The following is an 11,930-nucleotide window of genomic DNA, read 5'->3' on the forward strand; positions in this document are numbered from 1 at the left end:
CTCTCCACCTTAAAATGTGGATGTATAGCACTAAATAGAAGATAAATTTGAAAGAAATGATTATCAATAATAACCAAGGATTTGGGGATATTCAGAGCTCTTCCCTTTTTCAAAGTCCTGATTTCAAAAGCTCAGTCTTTTGAAGAACATTACTGATACTGAGATTGCACTAACTTTCTTAGCATTTTTGTTCAGACCGACCCAGGCAGGGAAGCCTTTGTGCTCTACTCAGGTTTGGGTGCAGATAAATTCTTTGAATAGATTACCCTACACTGGGGGTAACTTGTTAATAAATGACATGATCAAAGTGAAATTGAATAGGCTTGGGCCTTCACGGTAATATTCCATTCTTTCATTAATTGTTTTAATTAAATTTCTCCTCCAAATTAATTTCCTTTCCCCCCATTCCTGCTGAACACTAACCACACAAGTTTTCCCCCGGGGAGCAGGATTTGCACTGACCTTCATTGGTTTTTCGTTCTCAGATTATAAATTCTAAGAAGGAAGATAGAAACCTTATGTAGCTTACCTTAGTGTGACTATGGATTGGATTGGGATCCTAACAGAGCTTTGAACAAAGATAAATATGAATGTTCCATCTCTGAGACAACAGCATCAGTCATACTACAACTAAGAATACACATATGTAAGGAGTCTCATTTGCTATGAGATCAGACATATGTCCCAAGTAAATTATTAGAACAGATACTTGTGTCTCTTACAATGAGATGTGCTCCTTTGTTGCTTTCCTCATAAATGCTCTGCTATTGGTTCTTCTTAACCTAGGATCTATGAATTTACTACTGACTGCTATTTATATAATTATATATAAACTATTTCATCACAATGTTTTCTTTATCTTCCTATATCTCTTATTTTATGCATTTAAAAACATTATAAGAAAGGGTCCACAGACTTCATTAGAGTGCCAAAGGTATCCATGAGACAGAAATGACTAAGAAGCCCCAATCTAGATCCATGGGCTCCTGGCAATGTTGTTTTAAGCTGAGTCTTTCCTATTTGATCATAACTGTCCCCTGCTCTAGTGTTAACAGGAGGTATTCATTTACTCAGATATCAGTCGGACTTCCCTCAAAATCAAAAGACATATAGGGAACTTCTTGAGCTGACAGTGTATTTTGATATAAGGGCAACAGGGCATTTTTTTTAAATTTTATAATTATAATTTTTTTGACAGTACATATGCATGGGTAATTTTTTTTTTTAACGGCATTATCCCTTCTCACTTTTCTGAATTTTCCCCTCCCTCCCTCTACCCCCTCCCCTAGATGACATGTTACATGTGTTACAGTATATCCTAGATACAATATATGTGTGTAAAACCGAATTTCTTGTTGCATGGTAAGAATTGGATTCAGAAGGTAAAAATAACCTGGGTAGAAAGAAAATAGTACAAACAGTTTACACTCAATTCCCAGTGGCAACAGGGCATTTCAGCATTACCTTATTTCATGGCTTTATTTCTAAAGGGTGAAAGGAATATTGAAATGAGTGGTCTTCTCTTTCTTCAGGACATGTCACTGATTCTTTGATGCTCAACAAAATAGTCTCTAGTTCCCACCTTTCTCCCTGTTAAAAAGAATTTTGTCCAGGGCCAGATCTTAGAGGAGACTATCACTAAATTCCACCCACCATGCACCTTCCTAAAGAGCTTTTGTTTATTTAGTAGGTTTAAAAAAAAGTGATATATTTAACCAAAAGTATTAGGAAATGCTTTTTCCAAGAAATACTTTTCTTCAAGCAGATGTGCCAGAGCAACTTGTTAGGCATTAAGCCCTATCTCATTCAAAGAGTATCCAAGGCTCAATTTCTCCTGAGAGGTATGTCTTCTCTATTGGGAGATCAAGAAGAGGGAGAGGGAGTGGATCTGACATGGACAGATGAGTAACAAAATCAGAGGCAGACTTAGCTCTTTTCAGCAATCAGTGATTCAAGACAATTCCAAAAAGACTCATGATAGAAAATACTATCCACATCTAGAGAAAGAACTAGAATCTGAATGCAGATGGAAACATTTTCACTTTTTGTTTTGCTTTGTTTTTTCTTTCTCATGGTTTTTCCTTTTCTGATTATTTTTTCACAACTTGACTAATGTGGAAATATGTTTAATACATGGATAACAGATCAGACTGCCATCTTGAGGAGGAAAGGAGAGAGAAAAAAATGGAAATCAAAATCTTATAAGAGTAAATGTTGAAAAGTAAAAAAATAAAGTTTGAAAAACTTAAACTCCTTGGAGAAGGAACCTAGTTCAAATTGCTTTCATTTAATAGATGAGGAAGATGAGTTCCAGACAAATGACTTCTCTAGGGTCATTCAAAAAACTAGGGGCAGAAAATGCAATGGAAGCTGGCTTGTTTGATTCTTGGTCAAAATTTTAAATTAGTTTTCAGTTTCTAATTTGGGTTTTTCAGTTCCTTTTGAGAAGGCACATAGAAATGTTGGTGCTTGGGCGATAGCAAACTTGAAAAATGAACACAACACTCATTGGATGGTGGGACATACAAGTATGTTCTCACTATTAATGGTGATCTCAATATATGTCATATCTGCAATCATCCATAGCTGTCACTAGGGTTTTGGTTTTTTTTTTTTTTTTTTTTTTTTTACATCTCAAATTTATTTATTTTTAAGCGTTTATTAAAAATTTTTGGGTTGCAAATTTCCTGCTTCCCTCCTGCCTCACCTCTATCCATTGAGAAGACAAAAAATGTGATAGCAATCATACATGTGAAATTATGGAAAACATATTTCCATATTGCCATGTTGCAAAAAGAAAAAGCATTGGAATTGTCTTGGATCATTACATTGATCAAAGTAATTGTCATTCACAGTGGATCATCCTTACTCTATTGCTATTTGCTCATTTCATGTTGCCTCAGTTCATATAAATTCTCCTAGGTGTTTCTGAAACCATCCCTCTTGCCATTTCTTATAGCATAATAGTATCTATTCACAACCATATACCACAACTTATTCAACTATTCCAAAATAATGGACATTCCTTCTACTTCCAATTCTTCACCATCCACAAACATTTTTATACATATAGGTCCTTCTCCTTTTCCTTTGATCTCTTTAAGAGTGACACTTAGTAGACACCCAGTATTACTGGGTCAAAGGATAAGCACAGTTTTATAGCCCTTTAATTAGCTTCAAATTATTCTCCAGGATGTTTGGATCAATTCATAATTCCACCAATAATACATTAGTGTTCCAATTCACTGGTTGGTTTTGGGCTCTATTCTTTCCAGGATAGTTTGAAGAATGTCAACAAGGGAGGACTGGTCTTGAAAGTCTATTTCCAAGATGATCAGCCTCAGCCAAATAGACAGACAAGCAGTTCCGCTGAATGATCACTTTAGGCCTCTTGTTAAATGGAACACTTTTTTTTAAAGTTTCCATGTAATAAAAGTAATTTATCTTCTCTCACAAACCTCTCTCCACTGGGGAAACTGGGATTTCATTTCCGTTTTTGGCTCTAGAGAAATTTCAGAACTCTCTTTTACTGTGGAAAGCTCATCTCGTACTGATTGGTACACTATGGCAGGAAAATTTTCTCTTCTTTCTGTTAAAACTCCTAGTCTCACGGTCTCAATACCAATTAGCCTTGAAGCAATTTTACTCTCTGAGGTCTATCAGGCAAAGGTCCTCTGGATCTTGCTGAGTAAATTGGATGGAGTCAGGCTACTGAACCAATGTCTGAGGTCCACTAGGGAAACCTAATGATATCACTGGAGGTCCACCAAGTAATTCTACTCAAATTATCAATGATTGTAAATTGCATTATTATTTCATAGCTTGTCAAAGTTGTCAGCTAATTCCCCCTTGTTCCTTCCAGGCTGGTATTCTTCCTTTTCTAAGGATTTTTTTCATCCTAGAAATAACATGTTTTACTCTAATTTTAAATTCAGCATCCTCCCCCTCACCCTGTCTAGTGCCTGTGGTATACTATAAGATAAGATTGGTATGATTGTTCAAGCCCACAGATGGTGACATTGCCTGCCAGCAAATATGTGGGGACCCTGCCTTTAACTCCTCCAGGTGATGGCAGTCCCAGCTAGGGTAGGTCTAAATTAGATGCACTGAGAGCATGGCAAGGTGGGGATTGCAGCATGCAGCTTTGCTGTTAAATCAGGAAGTTGTAGTTATGATGTGATCTGATGCATAAAAAGCCATAATGTGACAGCTGCCCATGAATGACCCAGAATAAGAGAAATGAAATATAAATGAATATGTGCCTTGTCAAACCAGACCTGTCTATTGATAGTCACAACATACATACATATATATATATATATATATACACACATATATATAAGTGCTCAACTGCCCTTACATCTATTACTTGTTTAAGACAGGAAAATCAAGCTTTTTCTTAAAAAAAAAAAAAAAGAAAGAAAGAAAGGAAGAAAGAAAGGAAGAAAGGAAGGAAGGAAGGAAGGAAGGAAGGAAGGAAGGAAGGAAGGAAGGATAATAGGTTGCTCTTTCTCACAAAATCTAGTCCCTTGATCTCTGAGGAATTTTGAGAATGGCCAAACTCTTTGCTTTCTCAAATGCCATTTAGCTGTGAGATATAACTATACCATAAATTTGACTTTTACACGATTAAATCTGAGTTGCAGGGAACTTCTGAGGCTGGCTCATCCATCTCATACCTGAGCAAGGACCCTCTCTGGAATGACAAGTAGTCATTCAGGTTTCCCCAGAAAATTTCCAGAGATTCCTGATAGCCCATTCCTTTTTTGAATTGTGAGGAAATTTTCCTTCATTGTGCCAAAATCTGACTATAACTTCAATTGAATTCAACAATATTTTATCAAGTGTTCTCTACACAAGCAGAACACTGACTTCTAACCATTTGGTCCTAGTCCTGCCCTCCATGACTAAACAAAATACATTTAATCCCTTTTCCACAGCATTTCAAGTACTTGAAGAGAGCTATCATATTCCCACCTCTCCACTTCCCCACCCCAATTTCCTTCTAGGCTAAACTTTCCATGTTCTTTCAACTAATCCCTTCATGTACAGTTTTACCTCTCCTACCACCTTGGTTCCCCCCCTTTTCTGAGTATCCTATTTTGTCAATGTCTATCTAAAGGGTAGTTGCAGAATGGAATACAGTATAGATGTGATGTCAGTGGGGCAAAATGCTGGGCTACTTTCCATCGCTTTTATCCCATATAACATTTCTACTCATTTACCTTAGGGTTGCATTAATTATTTGGCAGTCCCATCACACATAATGAACACACAATGAACTTGTAATCCATTAAAATCCCTACGTCTTTTTAATATTTGTTTCCCTACATCCTCCTCATCCTACTTGTACAGTCAATTGTTAAAAACTGAGATAGATGACTTCACAATGACCAACCACAACTCCGGGATCCATAATGATGCTCCCCACCTCCTGACAGAGAGGTAATGGACTAAGGTGGGGAGAATACTTTTTTTTGGACATAACCAATGCAGAAATTTGTTTTTATTCAACTATGTATATTGTTTGCAATCTTCCTCCCCCCCCCCCCCCGCAATGGGTGAGGGGAAATGTAGAGAAAATAATTTTTTATTAATGGGGGAAGGAGGAGCAGGGAGAGAGAGAGAGGAACCCATACCACTTTACATTTTCATCTGCTTGATTTATCACATTGACTTAACATACAGAAATCCTTTTGGACCTAGGTACTATCATCTGGCACATTAGCTATTGCATTCAGATTTAGGTATCCAAAAATTGAAGAAGCAGGCTCTTCCAAGTCGTTGACAAAATATTGAATAGAAAAAGATCAAGGACAGAGTTGGGGAATTTGAATCTAAGGCTCTCAAAGTTGATACTGATAAGCAACAATCTCTGGATCTGATCTGTTAATCAGTTTCAAGTTTACCTATCATTCAATCCAACCTTGATCACCAAGGATAGCATGAAAGACTTTGAATATATGTGGCAGAAACTGGGCAGACTAGCTTTAAAGTATTTTGGTAAATCACACTCTAGTTCTTTTCATCTGCATAGAGCAGAAGAATTTTAATAATAAAGTTAGAGGCTCTAGTCCCATTGCAAAAATACAAATATATTAAAGTTTTGGTCAATAGCAAACACTGCAAAAAATATAATAGAAACATTTTGACTCTTGTTCATCCAGGCAACTAAATTGTATCAGAATTTATCAGAAAACATTTTGTACCATTTTGATCAATTGTTAGTAAACAATGGCATCTTTCAATCACCCTAGGCTATGTAAGCTGGGACACATACCAGGATGAAAAAACTTTCAGACTGCACTCTGATTCAGCTCGCCTTAGCCTTTTCTTTGGCAGTACTCGGAGGCGTTTGGCTGTAGTTAGCACTCCTGGCTTGGGTGACTAAACATTTCTGATCTTCTAGTCAAGGACATTAGAAGATGAGGGAGTTTCATTTTAGTAGCCCATCTTGGTTCAGCACAGTCTGAAAGTATACAACAGATGGCAACTTAAAAAATAAATATTTAAATGACATATTTGACATTAATGTCATTGAAGTACAAAAACTATTGACAGCTATTTTCAGAAAATTTCTGATTCAAATAAACACAAAATAACAGTAAGAATGACAATAATAGTAATAATTACACTAGCTAGCATTTACATTGTGCTTTAATATTTGCATTGGGCTTTACAAACATCCCCTCATTTTATTCTCACAAAGGGGGAACGGAAAGGAATAATTAGCACTTACCATGTGACAGGCACTTTGTGAAGCACTTTCTACAAATATTAATTCATTTGTTTTTTGCAACAATATTGGGACTTCAGTACTATTATTATTCCCATTTTACAGATAAGAAAAGAGGTAGAGAGATAGAAGTTAAATAATTTGCACAGCATCACACAGCCAATTTGGGGCCAATTTTGAACTCAGGTCTACCTGTCTCCAACCCTAGTACTTTATCTTCTGTACCACCAGCAGCATCTATTAGTTCCCTGTAGATTCACCTATCTATAGATTTCCCGATTCAGAATTTAAACTTATGTCTTCTTGATTCTAAATCCTATATTTTATGCACTGTACTACATAGCTGCCTTATACAACATTATTGGTAATTTTATTAATGACTTTACCTTTTGGAATTAGATGAACAAAATGTTATAAATAACATTTATTGGAGGTAAATTAACCTGGTTATTAAAGTGATGGGGTTAAAAAAAAACTCAGACAACCCCCAAACCTAGCAACAAAACAGGTTGCAAGTGAGAAAACTACAATACAAAAACCAAACACCAAAAAACCCAATAGAATTAAGATTTATTTATTTATTTTTTTTTTTGGTAGCTCTTGTCCATTTCTGTAAACCAAGCACAGATGGAACACATCTCACCTATAATTCTCAGCTGTTCTTTCTTTCTCTAGCAACCAGCTTTCCAGAGGAGGAGATAGGTACAAGCTTCTTTAAAAGTCTTAGTAATTCTATAAAATGAGATGACCTGGTCATGGAAATCCAAGCTTATCAGCTAAATAATATCATGCCTCTGATGCTGGTCTCATATAGATAAGTGATGGGAATTCTGTAGGCTGATCACAACCATAAGGTATAAATTTGGGAAGATTATTGCTTGTGTTGAATTTGATGACAGATGCTTTAATTAATATACTGACACAGACTGTCTTCTTCTATAATGTGAATATCCTATACTATATACTCACTTACAAGCCAACTGCTGCAGGATGCCTTGGAGCTCTTTGGGAGAATTATCGGAACCAGATGGACTCATTTGAAAAAAAAAAATGGAAATAGAGCCTGCAGAAAGGCATGGCTAAGGTGAAGACCCAGAGGGATTTGTTTCTTCTTATTTTGGCCTTCTAGTTGATATGGTAGGTGACCTGGAGTTAATTAACATTATTTTTCCCCTCCTTTGCTCTGGTTTGCCCCATGAACAAACAAACAAAAAAAAAACCAGCCCTGGCTACAAAGCACAGATGGGTGTTTTTCATCTTCTCCTGCTCTACCCCTCTGGAGTTCAAGGGTCTTCCCAAGTAATGATCCTATGGTAGGATCATAAATTTGAAGATAGGAGAAATCTGATCAAATTTTTTCATTTTATAGTTACATTTGAACTCAAATCCTCTAAATCACTTGATTTCAAACTCAGTGCCCGTCCCATTGCACCATGTCCAGTCTTAGAAAGCCGTCATGCACAAAGATGAAGGCAGGAATTAATTTTTATCTCTCTATTGTCCAGCTCACTGCTTGCACATAGTAGGCTTCTAAATTAACGCTTGCTAAACTGAACAGAGTCAAAGGGCAAAGTGGCAGTCCCCAGGGCTAGGTGCCATCTCAGGGTGTGGCCTCTGGTCGGGTGCCCCAAGAGCAGACTGTGGCCAGGCCCATCGAGTCTGTACTTTGGTTTAGAGGAGGAAGGGGAGGGACCAGGCTAATACCTACCGTGAGGTTATGAATGCCTTGGGAGATGACCCCTATCTGCAGGACTGTACCTTCCGAGGGCTCCATCTGTAAAATGATTCAGCAGCGTCATCAGAGAGGCAAAGGGGCCCTTCACCTCAGGCTGCACAAGGCATGCTTCTGGGTCTCACGGACAGGGTCCAGTTCCCTGATTCCAGCCCTCTGCAGGGTAGAGTCTTCTGGGAGAACTCCAGTAGATGATTATTCTCAAAGGATAGCTTTTTTTTTTTTAAGCCAGTTTGCAAGACCCAAGTACAGAGATTGCCTCTGGTAATGTGTCATGTCGATACTGAGCCGTGCTGGCCTGTGGTCCACCAGACAGACCCAAAGGCAGAGGAAAGACTCAGAGGAAGTTCTCCCTGCCACTGGCAGTGGTCAGGTAGGTAGGGGCAGCATTGCCAGAACTGTTGCTTTATTCTATAATTTTAAAGCTTTGTGTTTCTTAAAGATGGAAGATTGCATTGGTCTGGCATGCTGGCTAGCTTGCTGTACGGACCTGGCTAGACTTCTGCCATTAGAGAGGCTGAATGGCAATCTATGAGTCTGGACCACGGGCACTCCCAGCCCAGAGTATGGAGGGGAACTCAAGAAGCAGCATGCAATGGAGCCAGCCGTGTCTCGTGCCCCGTGTAGACATGCCAGCTTTTGAATACCACACAGCAGCGTCAGAATCACACAGTGTCCTTCCCAAAGGAAGGGCAACATGCAAACCCCAACGATGATCACTCTCCATGTGTTGCCCGTCCTGAGATACTTCCTCCCTCTATACTGACCATAGGAAAAGGGAAACGTGTTTGTCCTCCAGGTAGCATTGGAGAGGGAGTATTGCTACTAAAGTAAAGGAAGCTGCTCAGATTATAGAAAAGTCTGCAGACTGAATATTCCAAAGGAGAAGATCCAAGCCAGCCGTATTCCTGGGAACTGTGTCCTTCTCTGGTTTCTCCTCTAGAGGGAAGCATTGGCCCACACTTGGACACAGCGTGAGCTCAAAAAGTCAAGAGTAATTGATATAAGAAAAATAGGACTTTGCAATGGGATCACGGGAGATGGAAGGGGAGCTGGGTTAGTCCAATGGACAGTTCACATGAATGACAAACTCATACACAAAAAAGGTGACATGTGACCCAAGTATGTTAACGCAACATTAAGAGAAACATGATGTCCAGGCTACTGTGCCGGACCATAGCTGGAGAATTGTGTTCAGTTGTGAGTGCCACATGAGGGCAACCTGGCAAATTGAGGGCAGCCAGCACGCGGAGGACTTTGAAACTGACCAGTTGAAAAACAGTCATTTCTCTTATTTTTAAGGTACTTTTCTCACAGCTACCCTTGAGGTCATAATTTGCCAGGATTATTTCTGATTTACTGAGGAGGAAGACAACTAAATCATAGAGGTCAAATAACTTGTCGGTGGTTTTGCAGCTAGTGTCAGAGCCAGGATTCAAGCCAACGCTTCAAACCTGACTTCAAGCCTAGAGTAATTTTTACAATTTATTTTATACTTAAGGAAGAACAGAGGCTGTACATACAGGACATTCCAAGACAGCCTGGCTATAAGATTGGGCTTGCTTGGCTTAGAGAATCCGATGATGGGGAGAAGTTGCATAAAGGAAAATTTTGGCAATCTAATTTTGCAATTAGAGCTCTTCTCAAGAAGAAGGGGCTGCTCCAGGAGGAAACAAGTTGCCCATTGCTGCAAGTTTCCAAATGCAGGCGAATTCTATTCAGCTGTAAAGCATTCCCAAAACAGCTCCAGAGAGAACTGACTAGGACAGAGTCCATGTGGCTTAAAAAGAAAGGTTTCCTCACTGGGAAGTGAATGTAAATTGTTAGCACTACTGTCTATCTACCCAGGTTACTTATACCTTCGGAAGCTAATAATTAATGTGCAACAAGAAAATGGTATTTACACATATATTGTATCTAGGTTATATTGTAACACATGCAAAATGTATGGGATTATCTGTCATGGGGGGAGGGAGTGGAGGGAGGGAGGGGATAATTTGGAAAAATGAATAAAAAAAAAAAAAAAAAAAAAAAAAAAAAAAGAAAGGTTTCCTTACAAAGACTTGGCTGCTTCTAAGCATACACAGCACAAGAGAGAAACTCAGTGTTTGATACTTGGACTCCTCTGGAGTTCCTGGGTAACTTAGGAACAGGGAGATGGAAGCTACCTTGAGAGGTATTTAGGTGTGTACTTATGGGATACTTGTTTTCCCCGTTCTAGAAATGAGAAAACTAAGCGCTTAAAAGATCAGCTCAAAGTCCCATCTCTTGGGAGGAACATGAATACAAACGGTTTTGTTCAGGAGCCCAAGTTAGCAGAGCACATCAAGCCTTCCCCATAACCCCCAAACATATGGACAGACATCTAGGGGTTTTATGAAGCTCCAAACACAGACACACCATTTACAAGGAAGGAAATGCTACCAGGAGGGGTGTAAGCTGCAGCAAGGCATGTGAACAAAAGCATTGACTGCTCACTTTTCTCTTCTGAAAATGGAAACTGTGGAAAACTCGGGACAACTTGTCCCACTCCTTGCTGCTGAAGCTCACCAAAGCTCCAGGACATCCAAGTGCCACCAGGAGCCAGGATGTGGATGTGGGGTCTCAGGGGGCAGAGAGGCAGGGCCCCAGGACTCCATGGCAAAGCAAAATGGCTGAGGAACATGGAGGAATGAGCATTCTGCACCTGGCCACTAAAATCTTGACTCTGTTCTTCGCTCATCCGATCCCCAAATGCTCAGCTTACTGTGCACAAGGCCAGCACTCTGGAGGTTCCATTTTTCCATTTGCATAGTGGTTAGAACACCATCTGTGTCACTTCTCCAGCCTCATTACAGGGATAAGTTCTATGTCAAGTGCTTTGCTTTTCAGTGGAACATTAATTATTTATTTTACTGCCCTCCACATTAAAATAAACAAACCACTAGAAGGGTAGAAACCTTCCTTCTCATTATGTTTTCTGCTAGCAGTACACACAGACTCTCTCTGAATTACCTTAGCAATCAGAATTTTAGAACGTTAAATGTGTTTATAATCCTGCTGTGCACAGCAGAAAACATGAATGTATATGTACATAAAAGATGAGTGATACAATGCTGGGCCTGGATTCAGGACGTCCTAAATTCAAATCTGGCCCCAGACATCTATTAGCTACGTGAACCTGGGCAAATCACTTAACTTTTGCCTTAATCCACTGAAACTACATCAGTATTTTTGCCAAGAAACCCCACGGACAGTATTGTTTGTACAGTTACAAAGAGTTAGACATGACTGAACAACAAGTAAGCCGAAAAGTCTACTATAGGAGACTTCTGTTGGTTTTGTATCACAAAACAAGTCTAAAAGTAGTGGGGAAGATCACTGTGTTATAGCTATTTCTTAGAATAAAGACAAAAATCATTCTGTTAAAAAATGCATGTGTTTGTGTGTGTGTATTTATCCCCAATCCTCTGTACAAATTAA

The sequence above is a fragment of the Sminthopsis crassicaudata genome, chromosome 6, assembly GCF_048593235.1.
Source record: "Sminthopsis crassicaudata isolate SCR6 chromosome 6, ASM4859323v1, whole genome shotgun sequence".
Taxonomy (NCBI): domain Eukaryota; kingdom Metazoa; phylum Chordata; class Mammalia; order Dasyuromorphia; family Dasyuridae; genus Sminthopsis; species Sminthopsis crassicaudata.